The sequence below is a fragment of the Anabrus simplex genome, chromosome 2 (genome assembly GCF_040414725.1).
Source record: "Anabrus simplex isolate iqAnaSimp1 chromosome 2, ASM4041472v1, whole genome shotgun sequence".
In the NCBI taxonomy this organism is placed as follows: domain Eukaryota; kingdom Metazoa; phylum Arthropoda; class Insecta; order Orthoptera; family Tettigoniidae; genus Anabrus; species Anabrus simplex.
In genome coordinates this window covers 1,112,547,165-1,112,560,350 of record NC_090266.1, presented here as the reverse complement: position 1 = coordinate 1,112,560,350, position 13,186 = coordinate 1,112,547,165, and the positions used below count along the sequence as shown (strand labels likewise).

Sequence of the window (13,186 nt, the reverse complement as noted above, 5' to 3'; positions counted from 1 at the left end):
TCTAACTGTTCGGCGGCTTTTTATTCCGAGTAATGCTCCGATTAATTATAAATCATCATTATAGATTTCATAAGTTTTCATGAGTTTCTGATTATACAGTGCACTTGCACTAAATACTTTAATACATAATCACTGTAATGTTGAACGAAGACCAACTCTCTGATAATCCGGTTAAGATACACCACAAAGCAGATCATTTTCTTTTTTCTTTTTTGCTAGTTGCTTTACGTCACACCGACACAGATAGGTCTTATGGCGACGGTGGTACAGGAAAGGCCTAGGAATGGGAACGAAGCGGCCGTGGCCTTAATTAAGGTATAGCTTCAGCATTTGCCTGGTGTGAAAATGAGAAACCACGGAAAACAATTTTCAGGGCTACCGACAGTGGGGTTCGAACCCACTATCTCCCGGATACGAGCTGACAGCTGCGTGCTCCTAACCTCACGGCCAGCTCGCCCGGTCGGATCATTTTCAAAAATTAACGAAACTTTGGTTAACCATCCAAATACAGTGGAACCTCGATATATCGAATCACCTCAGGAGCTCGATTTTATTTCGTGTTATCGATATTTCGAGCTATAGAGAATACCGTTTTCGAGCCTGCATAGCACGTAATTGAATCATATATATCTACAGGCTTATACTGAATACATTATTTTTAAGAGTAATTAAAAATATGTAAACTATCTCTATTCACGGCATCACTTTAATTATAGCCCTTATTATAATAACGTTTTAGAAGACAGGATACAGTACATACAGTAGTGAAACAAGAAACATACCTCGGTTAACACCTTTAGAAAAAATCCGTTAGTCTCTTCTGCTTGCCAACGGCCGTAGCCGTGTTGAAACACCGGATCCCGTGAGATCTCCGAAGATAAGCAACATTGGGCGTGGTCAGGAGTTGGATGGGTTGCCACGCGCTGTTGGTGGGAGGTAAGGGAATGGAGGAGCGTAAAGGAACTGGCCAACCTACCGCACGTAAACTCCGGCTCAGGAACACCTCTGCGGAGGTTCGGACCTGCCTTCGGGCAGTATAACCCTTACCTACCTTCTGCTTGTTGGAGCTTGTCATCCGCGACTTCGAGGGCGGGGGGGGTGTTTTCGTACCTGACCGGTAATTCATTCATACCCGAGAAACAGCGAGGCCTCGCCGATTTTCCGATCAATAGAAGTATTCGATTTTTGGTTCCCGTCATATTAGCTCCCAGCATCACTGTAAACCTTTCTTTACTTGTTAACTGCTCCTCACAAGCCACAAATGCCCTATTGCACAGTTAATGTTGCACAAAAATCGTGTTTCAGAGTATTTTTCGCTTCAAGGGAGGAAATGTATGCTTCTAGAAATCGAGAAATTCGTATAACCGAATTTCGAGTAATAGAGAAATAAAACAAATGAAATGGCGTATGGCTTTTAGTGCCGGGAGTTCCCAGGTGCAGGTCTTTTGATTTGACACCCGTAGGCGACCTGCGCGTTGTGATGAGGATGAAATGATGATGCAGACAACACATACACGCAGCCCTCGTGCCAGGGAAATTAACCAAAGTAGTATTATAGGCGGATTCGGGCGCCACCTCCTCCTCCGGGCTCCCAGAGGACCCTCCGCCTCCCGCGGGAAATTTGAATTTTGGCGGGATATTTGAATTTTGGCGCGAGATTTGAATTTGTAAACAAAGTCACGTGCTTTTTGACAGCTGTCATCGACAACAACGCATCGCTAACCTCACTGCTGCCATCTTGACGGGCCTAAACGTCAGTGGTACCAACTTAACCTAACTAGCGCGAGATTTGAATTGGTAAACAAAGCCACGTGTTTTTTGACAGCCACGTGCTTTTTGACAGACAACAACGCATCGCTAACCTCAGTACTGCCATCTTGACGGGCCTAAACCTCAGTGGTACCAACTTAACCTCACTAGCGCGAGATTTGAATCGGTAAACAAATCCACGTGCTTTTTGACAGCTGTCATCCGCCATCCTTAAACCACAGAGCACCGTGCTGCCCTCTTTATCGCAGTAGCTGCAAATTCGTCACCTGTCATCCGCAGTGCTGCCATCTTAACGGGCCTAAACCTTAGTGCTACCAACTTAACCTTACTAGCGCGAGATTTGAATCGGTAAACAAATCCACGTGCTTTTTTGACAGCTGTCATCCAGAATCTTTAATCCATAGAGCACAGTGGTGCCCTCTTTAGCTACTTACCTTTGAAATGTGGTGGCGGATAATTTGAAAAATGCTTCTTGACAGCAGAAAACTTTAATCCAGAGAGCACGGTGCTGCCCTCTTTAGCTAGATACCTTTGAAATGTGGTGGCAGGCAATTCCACGTGACAGCAGCCATCTTTAATCAAGAGAGCACCGTGCTGCCCTCTTTGTGGCGGTGGCAAATTCCACGTACTCTTGTTTGGAAACAAACTCACGTGCTTTTTTCTAACAGTTGTCATCCGCCATCTTGCATCACAAACCTCAGTGCTGCACTCTTTAGCTAGATACCTTTGAAATGTGGTGACGGCAATTTGAAAAATTCTATGTGCTCTTGTTTGGAAACAAAGCCACGTGCTTTTTTGACAGCTGTCATCCGCCATCTTTAATCAATAGAGCACTGTGCTGCTACCATGCGGGCAATTTCGTCAGCTGTCATCCGCCATCTTTAATCCACAGAGCACCGTGCTGCCCTCTTTATGACATGTAGCAGCGGGCAATTTGAAAAGTTCTGTTAGCTGTCATCCGCCATCTTTAATCAAGAGAGCACCGTGCTGCCATCTTTAGCTAGATACCTTTGAAATGTGGTGGCAGCAAATTGAAAAATTCCACGTGCTCTTGTTTAGTAAACAAACTCAAGCGCTTTTTGTCAGCTGTCATCCGCCATCTTACATCGCAAACCTCAGTGCTACACTCTTTAGGTACATACCTTTGAAATATGGTGGCGGATAATTTAAAAAGAAAAATTCTACAGCAGCCATCTCTCGACGCTAATTGCACAAGATGGTGGCTATACATGACTCCTTAAAGGTGCTTATGCAAGATTGCCGCTATACATAGGTTCTTATGAGACGCCGTTGGGATGCTTGCGCAAGATGGCGGTTATACAAGGCTCCTTATGAGACGCCCTAGGGATGCTTGCGCAAGATGGCGGTTGCTCTTATGAAGTGGCTTAAGGGTCCTTGCACAAGATGACTAGAGACGCCCTAAGGATGCTTGCGCAAGATGGCGAACGCAAGATGGCGGCTATACACGACTCCTTATGAGACGCCTTAAGGGTGCTTGCGCAAGATGGCTGCTGCTCTTATGAAGAAAGCTAGCTTAGAGGCTAACGTGTCATGCTAGTTCGATTCATTAAATTTGGGGCTTAAATGCAAAATGTTAAATATCTCGAAAACGGTGCATCGTAGAGCAAAACGGACAAAATTTTTTCTGCCCAATACATCGGTTCGCAGTACGAGGAACATGATAGCATAAGAAAAACATAGTCTAATGATGAGATCAACGGTTCGGTTCCTACTTAGGCCCTTTGGCATTAGCTCTGTTTTAGCTTGTATTGAGCAACTCTTCGTAACATGATCAGGTCTAGCTATGGTAGAGAGTATAACGTGCCGTGCAGGTTCGATTCATTAAATTTGGGGCTTAAATGCAAAATGTTAAATATCTCGAAAATGGTGCATCGTAGAGCAAAACGGATAAAATTTTTCCACCTGATACCTAGGTTTGCAGTATCAGGAACATGATAGCATAAGAAAAACATAGTCTAATGATGAAATCGACGGTTCGATGCCTACTTAGGTCCTTTGGCATTGGCTGCTATCTAATTCTACAAGATGGCGGCTATACATAGCTTCTTATGAGGCAGCTTAAGAGCGCTTGCACAAGATGGCTGCTGCTCTTATGAGACGCCCTAGGGGTGCTTGCGCAAGGTAGCAGCGACAAGACGGCGAGTATACACAGCTCCTTATGATACGGCCTAGAGGTGCTCACACAAGATGGTGGCTGCTCTGATGAAGAAAGCTAGCTTTGCATCGTTCAGGTATCTTTACAGCTCTAAACCTCATACCTTTGAAATGTGGTGGCGGGTAATTTGAAAAATTCTACCTGCTTTTTCTTAACAGCAGCTATCTTTAAACAATAGCGGCTATACATAAGCTGTTAAGGCCTCCTCTTATGTCAAGGCATAGCTCTATCGAACAAGTTTAAACCTGCATCGGGATAGCTAGAGTAAGCACGTGCTGCAGTGATGACGTCATTATGCATGTTTAGACTTGCAAATCACTAAAGAAACATAACAAGACTAGAATCGAACACTGCACTCTATGCCGTTAACTTTATCATGTGATCGGAACATTGATTGAAGTGTTTAGAACACTAAATAAGTGATCAAGACTAAAATAGAACACTGTACTCGATACAACATGTGTTTAGAACATGTCAGGGGATACCTTTGTTCTAAGAAGATTAGATTACCGCACATTCCTTGTAGGGCTAATAGGCTAAAGGGCTAATGGGCAAAAGGGCAAAAGGGCTAATGGGCTAATGGGCAAAAGGGCTAAAGGGCTAAAGGGCTAATGGGCTAAAGGGCTAGGGTGCCTCTCCTCTCTTTATCCGGGCTTGAGACCGACTCTACAACTAGAGGCGGAGTTAACACCCTAAGGAAGGGAGAATGTTGGGAAATAATCTATACGAATATAGCTACTTGATCGACTATATACTACAGATGGATGACTTAGGTGAGGGTAAGCGCTTACTTAATAATACCTACACGACGTAATTCATGCTCTATTTCAAAAATATCTTCTTTGTACTCTATGCAACCAGCATCATGATAGGCTCTTAGCAGCTGTAAACGTTTTACCAGTACGTTGGGGTCTTGACAGTAGCTTATATCTACATAGAGTAACAGAGGCTCGTTGTGAACTGTGAGTCTATATGCAGACAGTTGATGTGTAGGGACTTGTTTTAATGTAATACGTGCTTCAGCAGTAGCGTTTCTAGGTACAAACTTAACTTGTTTCGATAGCGATGAAGCGTTGAAATTTCCTTCTTCTTTACCTTGCATCTCTTCTTGAGATGTTTGCTCTGCGACAGAACGTGTAGTAGGCTTAGGAAATGAAGTAAAATCATCAAGCTGTAACGGCAATGAAACATTAAGATTTTCTTCTTCTTCTACTTTCCCTTTACTACTGTTTTGATCAACATCATTATCCTTATTATCATGATCATGATCTTGCCTCTCTTTATCTTGAAGTTTGTGCTTAGTAACCGAACTTGCAGCAGGCCTAGACAACAAGGGAGAATTAAAAATCTCTCGCAGAGGTGTACTTTTTAAACATAAATCAGTGTTCGCTGGAATATGGTTGAGCTCTTTGTATTTTGTTGCCGATGAAGCTACATTACACGCGGCTTCATGACGTTGAGCGTTGTATGCGTTCTTGAACTCTCTTCTACAATGTTTGCATTGAAAAATTGTCCTACATGATATCTCATGACGTCTCCTGTGATAGCTTCGGGAAAATGCTTTTCCACACTCTTCGCAAATATACCTAGAAATAGGTTTTCCATGACGGACTTTTATCTTCTGCTAACAGATTCTTCTTTGAATCTACTTGACATTTGTTACTCTCTACTTCGATGATGCGAACAGCTTAGCGATTAACAGTAAACTAACACAAAAGCGTATAACCAAGGTAGCAACAGTAAGGTTTAAGCCCATCAAGATGGCAAGAGTGAGGTTAGCGACGTTCTGTTGTTGGATTTTAAATTCCGCGCTATAACATGCATAAGGTGGCAGTCTTCAGGTTTACCGCCGTAAAGATGGCAGCAGTGAGGTTAGCGACTCTCTATTGTCCTTCAATGTGAGGTTAGGGTCCGTCAAGAAGACAGCTGTCAAAAAAGCACGTGGCTTGGTTTACTAAACAAGAGCACGTGGCAGTGACGTCACGGTCACGTAATCAATCCTTAGCTCTACGTCGTTAAGAGCAGCATTAGGATTAGCTATGTTCTTGAACTCTCTTCTACAATATTTGCATTGAAAAATTGTCCTACATGATATCTCATGACGTCTCCTGTGATAGCTTCGGGAAAATGCTTTTCCACACTCTTTGCAAATATACCTAGAAATAGGTTTTTCCAGGACGGACTTTTATCTTCTGCTAACAGATTCTTCTTTGAATCTACTTGACATTTGTTACTCTCTACTTCGATGATGCGAACAGCTTAGCGATTAACAGTAAACTAACACAAAAGCGTATAACCAAGGTAGCAACAGTAAGGTTTAAGCCCATCAAGATGGCAGCAGTGAGGTTAGCGATGCGTTGTTGTCGATGATAGCTGTCAAAAAGCACGTGGCTTTGTTTACAAATTCAAATCTCGCGCCAAAATTCAAATTTCCCGCCAAAATTCAAATTTCCCGCGGGAGGCGGAGGGGCCCCTGGGATCCCGGAGGAGGAGGTGGCGCCCGAATCCGCCTATTATACTACTAACCAATGATGGCTACAATTCCAGACCCTGCCGGCAATCGAACCCGGGACCTCTGTGAACAAAGGCCAGCACGCTCACCGTTTAGCCATGGAGCCGGACAATAGAAAAATAAATACACGCGAAAAATAGGATGAATGCCGGGAAATTTAACCTACTTCGAGATACTGAAAATTCGTGTAATGGAGGTTCGAGATATCGATGCTCGACTGTATAGAAGGCGTCTCTACAGCCGGTATAACTGGCATTCTTTGTCAAAGGTATTGAAGGAAGTTAAAGTTTATGTCGTTACCGCAGTAACTTCAGTTCATAGGCAACGTATCATCATGCACATTCTTCAGCCCCATGTGTTTGCAACACAGTGCCCTTTCATATAAGGATATTCTGAAAATATTTCACCAAAAGAGATGAACGATAGTGGCGACAAAGAAAATTACGTGAAAAATGATGAATATTTCTTCGTCCCGTATCCTAGGAACAACAGATCCTCCACGAAGGCATTGTACTTCTTTACGTTCGTGTTCACTAGGTGGCATTGCTACTAACGCCCTATCTACTGAAACAACTGAATGGTTCGCTCATTTACTTGTGTTTGCAGTACTGGTTGTTGACGTGGAGGGATGTACTTGGGCAGAGAAGGCGGCGTACATCTCGTGCAAGACAGGGCTCGGTCCTACGGGCGACGGTGAGCGTGTATACAAGAGATTTATACCACTTTGACGATTTCCAAGTTATCGCAAATTCACTTTCTTAGATTGACAGCTCCGAGAAACGACCACATTACCGGTAAGAAGTACGAATGCAATAAAATGAGAATGCTACGTTTACGTATCGTATTGTCGCACCTTATTCCTCTGTGTGAATACTGTTTTGTTTTTTTTTTTGCTAGGGGCTTTACGTCTCACCGACACAGATAGGTCTTATGGCGACGATGGGATAGGAAAGGTCTAGGAGTTGGATGGAAGCGGCCGTGGCCTTAATTAAGGTACAGCCCCAGCATTTGCCTGGTGTGAAAATGGGAAACCACGGAAAACCATTTTCAGGGCTGCCGATAGCGGGATTCGAACCCACTATCTCCCGGATGCAAGCTCACAGCCGCGCGCCTCTACGCGCACGCCCAGTGAATACTGTTATTTTGAATACCAAATGTTCACGAATTTTACAGGCGAACGTCCATGGCAGCGAGCTGTTCACTTTGAGGAGAACTGGGCATAGAATTAACCACTGTATCCCACTTAGCTCCACTCATGCAAGGACCTACATGGCTTGTAAGGGGATTACTTTGGCTTATGACTTGATGAAGGTACGTTTACTCAGGAAGGAATGTACAGTTCTCACAGTAATCGGATCTAGACCTCTGAGAAACCACGTAGAAGATGAAAATCAATACAAATCATCGGTTAAAGTGTGGGCGGGTGTTGTGGGGGTGGCGTGTGTACTGAAATACTGCAAGATGTGCCTCTCGGAATTAGAGAACGAACGCAGTTTCAATTATTTAATTATGCGGTATTAAATGGTCAAGAGAACTGACTACAAGGAGTAACTGCAATACGCGCGGTTTTGACAGTCAAAGGAATTAAATTTTTATATTGGAAATAAATATGATATTTCTTTGGTCTCACTGCGTACTCAAGTCTTCACTTCCTTAAATACTAAAGTAAACGTGTTCGACAAGAGAAATAAATGAGACAAGATGATTTAGCCTATGAATGGTTCCAATCTATACTTACTTGAAGAGATGTTATACCATTCGAAGTACTACTGAACTCATGTGTCCGCTCTTTAAAATTAATTTCGGAGGAGGATAGGTTACCAAGGAGAGTAATGGACTCTGTTATTGAGGGTAAGAGAAGTAGAGGGAGACCAAGACGACGATGGTTAGACTCGGTTTCTAACGATTTAAAGATAAGAGGTATAGAACTAAAATAGGCTACAACACTACTTGCAAATCGAGGATTGTGGCGACGTTTAGTAAATACTCAGAGGCTTGCAGACTGAACGCTGAAAGGCATAACAGTCTATAATGATAAAGTATGTATGTACGTAATATTTTCTCATAATAACTTTACTTGCATAGTGTTATTTCTGAAATGACAACGTTATTGCATTCGTCTTCATTGCTTATGAACTGAGATGACATTCAGTTCTTATTTATTATCCAAGACAGTTAAGACGCATATTAGTCCAAAACAGTCCGACTCGTTGACTGAATGGTCAGAGTACAGGCCTGGCAGGGTCGGGGATTTTAACCTTCAATGGTTAATTCCAATGACCCGGGGGCTGGGGTTTTTGCTGTCCCCAATATCCCTGCTACTCACTCAGCACACATAACACTATCCTCGACCACAATAGCATGCAGTTATAGGTGGGAGCTCAAGAGAAGAGTTTCGCTAGGAATGTGACCGGGTATACGTTAGCCCTCGCTTCGCCCCTCGTCCCTGGCTTCTCGTCGCCAAGCTGGTGTATGTACTTGCGTTTCTGAAAACGTTCGCCCTCGCAGTCGCAGTGTCCTTGCGAATTCTACTCAGTGTGCTGAATGAAATGCCTGTGTAATAAGATACACGCAAATTAATTTGCCTCAGTAAGTGTTTCAGTTGCCCTTCTCGTGCCTCTTCATCACATTCTTGGATAAAATGTCTGATAACCTCCATAGCTTCGTTGTGGATAGTCTTTCCTTTCTTCCGGCAGGGTTCCATACAGTAATACAAAGTAGCACTATAATAACATAAATGTTTTATAACACAGTTATGTAAGCCTCAATATATAAATCGCTGTTCAACACTTACAACACACAGACAAGGTCAACAGTACCGAACTGTTCGACTTGCCTCTTGTATCATCAAAGGGAGACTGGCTGCTGGTTGGCTGACGATACTTTTAGGAAGAGCCATAGCCGAGACGACAGAGAGAGAAAGCTGTTCCCCCGTGTCCCACCTCACGTCCCGCTAGTCTTCTCTTCAGCTCGCATCTATACCTACACATGGCAGATGCCGCCCAGGCTCATCGGAGGGTCTACCTTACAAGGACTACACCCGACTAGAAATAGCCAAACGAAATTATTATTATTATTATTATTATTATTATTATTATTATTATTATTATTATTATTATTATTCCAAAACAGAAGTGAGTTCGTATTTGCTGCTCGTAATTGGTTTATTACTTTCTGTCACGGAAACTTGGCTATTGGATTTGGGTTGCGAACTTATTCATGTCTTGAACTACAACTGTTTCGACAGAAAAGGGGGAACAAGGAGAGCATAGGGCAATTTGAGCGAAGAAACAGAGGAAAAGGAATAAGTAATTGAACATTGCTTTTTGGAGAGTTTGGTAGAAACGTACACATGGAATGGACAGAATAAACGACTAAATTGAGAACACAGTGAATCAAGATAACGTCTTTCGTTAATATCTCGGATTTCACACTTCTTCGAGACGAGAATGATTAGAACGACATGGTATGGAACAAAGTGTAAATAGAAAGGAATTCCCATGATGATCGCGTTTAATATATGAAGATGACGATGATTAGTTTGCACTAGGGAAAGCGGAAACTGCAACGGCATGAAGGGGTGTGCCTGCAATGTGCCTCAGTACACACATGTGATCACAGGTCAGTACTGGAAGTGTTTGCCTCCTATCGCTGAATCCAGCGCGGAAAGGAGTCATTGAGGTCTTGGATCACGCCCAGCGGAATTTTGGCCTTCCCTTGCTGCACCATAAAAGTCAGTTTGTCAACTGCTACGTGTAGCCGGAAGGAACTACGCAAGCGCCTAAACAATGTGTTCGGATATGTCACGTAAGAACCTGGGGAACATGCATTGTCCCACAACTGGTGTTTTCAACCCTGTTCATGGGCTGTCGAGCAGTCACTGTGTCCTCCACAGTTAATAACGACATTTTAAAAGGAATGCCAATCGCTCCTCCTGACCACAATGCCTGGAGTTTTCCCGATTACCTCTCGACAATAAGATTGCCGCAGTCCCTGTCACCGGTACACCATCGGACACGATTGCAATTATCACTGCGGTAGAGAAAAACCACGGTCCGTCACTGAAGATGGCACTAAGCAATTCGTCGGTCCTGTGTGACCGCTATCAACACAAGGACAGCCTCACAATTCGATGTCGTGGGGCCATTGAAACACTTGATGCAGGGTCATAAACATGTGGTGCCACAGTACCTCCTGTTGCTCAAGTCTCTCTATGTGACATCCGAACCTGCTACACTCTTTTCCGTCGGGTTGTCCTCGTCCTAAGTTGCCGAACTCATGTCCCATCATATAACCACTTGCCATACACGTTTTAACGTACATGAGGTTTTCCATAATGTGTAGGTATAAATCCTAGAAATGACTCGCTCTCAAGCAGGAAATTGCTCAAATCCTGTCCGTCGGCGAGATGTTTCACATCGCCGTCCCTCACAAACTACTGGTCTTCATTTAGCGGTGGTGGTCGTTTCGTAAACAATTAGGTGGGGAGGGTAGAATTAACAATCCGGTTGGCCTTGAAACCGATGTTGTTTACGTACAACCTGCCAGATATATCCAGTATCCCATTGATTCATGGTAATGTAATTTTCATGGTGTGTAACCACAGTGTAGAAACACGCGGTGTTCAGACGGTACACGGTGATTTGACAGCGGGTGGCTGAACCTGCTGATAAAGTCTTGGTCAGATTCAAACAAACACAACTGTTTCACGTTTGGTTTCTCGAAGGTCGTAATGTTTGAACAGTCTTTTCCTATCATTGACAGCCCACAGCAGGGGTATCCTTGTTGCAATATACTCTTTAGTATTTGTAAAGTACATTCTTTAATGTAGAAACACTGACAGGTTTAGTTCATCCCATAGCTGATTTATTTCCGATGTCAGATTGGCGATGATTTAAGTGGCCACGTTTACTAGTCTACTCCTTACGCAAAACAATGCCTACCTTAAGCTTTCTTCTGAAGTACTAATTTATTTGCCTCTGTCAAATTTAAACAGCTTATTTCAATGACGTCCGATGAATTTCAGACACTGTGTTCAAAGTGTACATCTAAGTGCTCCATTTTGAAACATATTTATTTCATCAAAGGTTGGTAGAAAATATAATGTACTAGTGTTCCCTTGGATTTTCACCTTAAGTAATCGTAACTTGGCCTTTCTTTATTAATATTACCTATAATTACTTTATGAAACCCAAGGGTGTAATTTTTACAGAACTTTTCTCTTGAAGAATAAAATAGATAATTTTATTTTTGTTTTTATTATTTAATATTCATCACCCAGCTCTGAATCCCACTGTTTTCTTCTTTATCCTGCTATAACTCCTGTATGATTCAAACCTTTGATACTCAGACTTCATAGGTAGCGTATTCCTTGACCGCCTGTTTGGGGATGCTCGCAACAGCGGAACAAAGCACATTTGAAGACATTGGAATTCCTCTAGGGTTACTTGTCGAATTTCAGTAATAATCCCATCTCGAAATCGTAAGCGCCCATATGTCTAATGCGAGGTGAGGGAAACAGCCCGAGTGCTTTTAAAAGAACAAACTTAGGGCCCTCATTTCAGCAGAAGTGTACTGCTGGTTCAGTTTGGTAACATTACGCAAGAGAATTCCTGTTTTCCATACTTTAACGATTAATTGAGCAAGTTGTTTCAGGTGAACATTATAGCTGATATGTACGATGAATGTTAACGACTGACAAAGTATAAAAACATTATAATTTTCTGTCATTGGGTTTAATTCCTGTTATTCACGGAGGATGGAGTATTGCATTTTATTCTGTACCAAAAGTGTAACAATGTGCAAACGAAACTGAAGAACTATCCTGCATCTCATCACATGCCTACTAACGGGGTGGGGGACGAGAAAACAACTCCAATTTACCTCCTAACAAAGGCTCATATTCCATAGCGAAGAAATGAACTGTCAAAAGAGGAAAACTATCCGAGAAAATGAGTGTCCAGATATCAATTGCCAGGGCAGACTGATTACCTAGGATCGAAAACAGCTACATCAGCTACTTTGCCGAAGAATTCCGTAAACGTTGGCAATACTACAGCTCAACCCGACGAAAGGAAGTTAATAGCGAAGAGTGGCTACTTGAGAAGATGTACTTCACCTACAGTCCTAAAGAACCACGATCGAACTTGTGACTTTCGAGTGCAAAACCAATAGCCTGCGAGAAAGAGATGAAGAGATGAGGATACATCGTCCAACGTCGAACTGCCAGACAACAAACAAAGTTTTTTTTATCAACACACAGTTGAAATAAATGAGCCGAAAGAAACAGTTTAACCTGCAGTGCTGAACTGTTATACCGTATAACGGCGAGGTGCTCCAGACGCTATGCTTCTTGTTGTTCCACTAAAATCAATGTACGCTAGTAATAAATGAGATTTTGGTGTCGAACCCTATTTCAGTTAAAAGCAATTACGGCGGCTACTGGGCTTTATGGTCGGAGTACTGAAGGTGATGTGTTGGATTGTCGGTTGGTTTCAGGCTTTTAATTGCGTATTGATAATTCCTCTGTCTCGGGAACTGGGTGCTTATATTCATTTCATATACATCTATCGCACTACACTACCAACCATCAGTAGTTAATATATTCCTCCATATAGGGCATCCGGCCGTAAAACTGAGCAAATCCGTAAGAAGTACCGATCGAGCCCAAGAAATTCGGGAACAAGCAATGAATACGAAGATTTGAGAAGACAGATATTCAAAGTTTT

The 13,186-nt window shown here is 42.8% G+C and overlaps 1 protein-coding gene across 2 annotated transcripts in view; it reads left to right on the top strand.

Annotated features, from left to right (window-relative positions):
- Positions 1-13,186, top strand: part of LOC136863322 (allatostatin-A receptor) — a 1,657,357-nt gene that overhangs the window by 814,852 nt on the left and 829,319 nt on the right. The gene's annotated exons all lie outside the window — the stretch shown is intronic.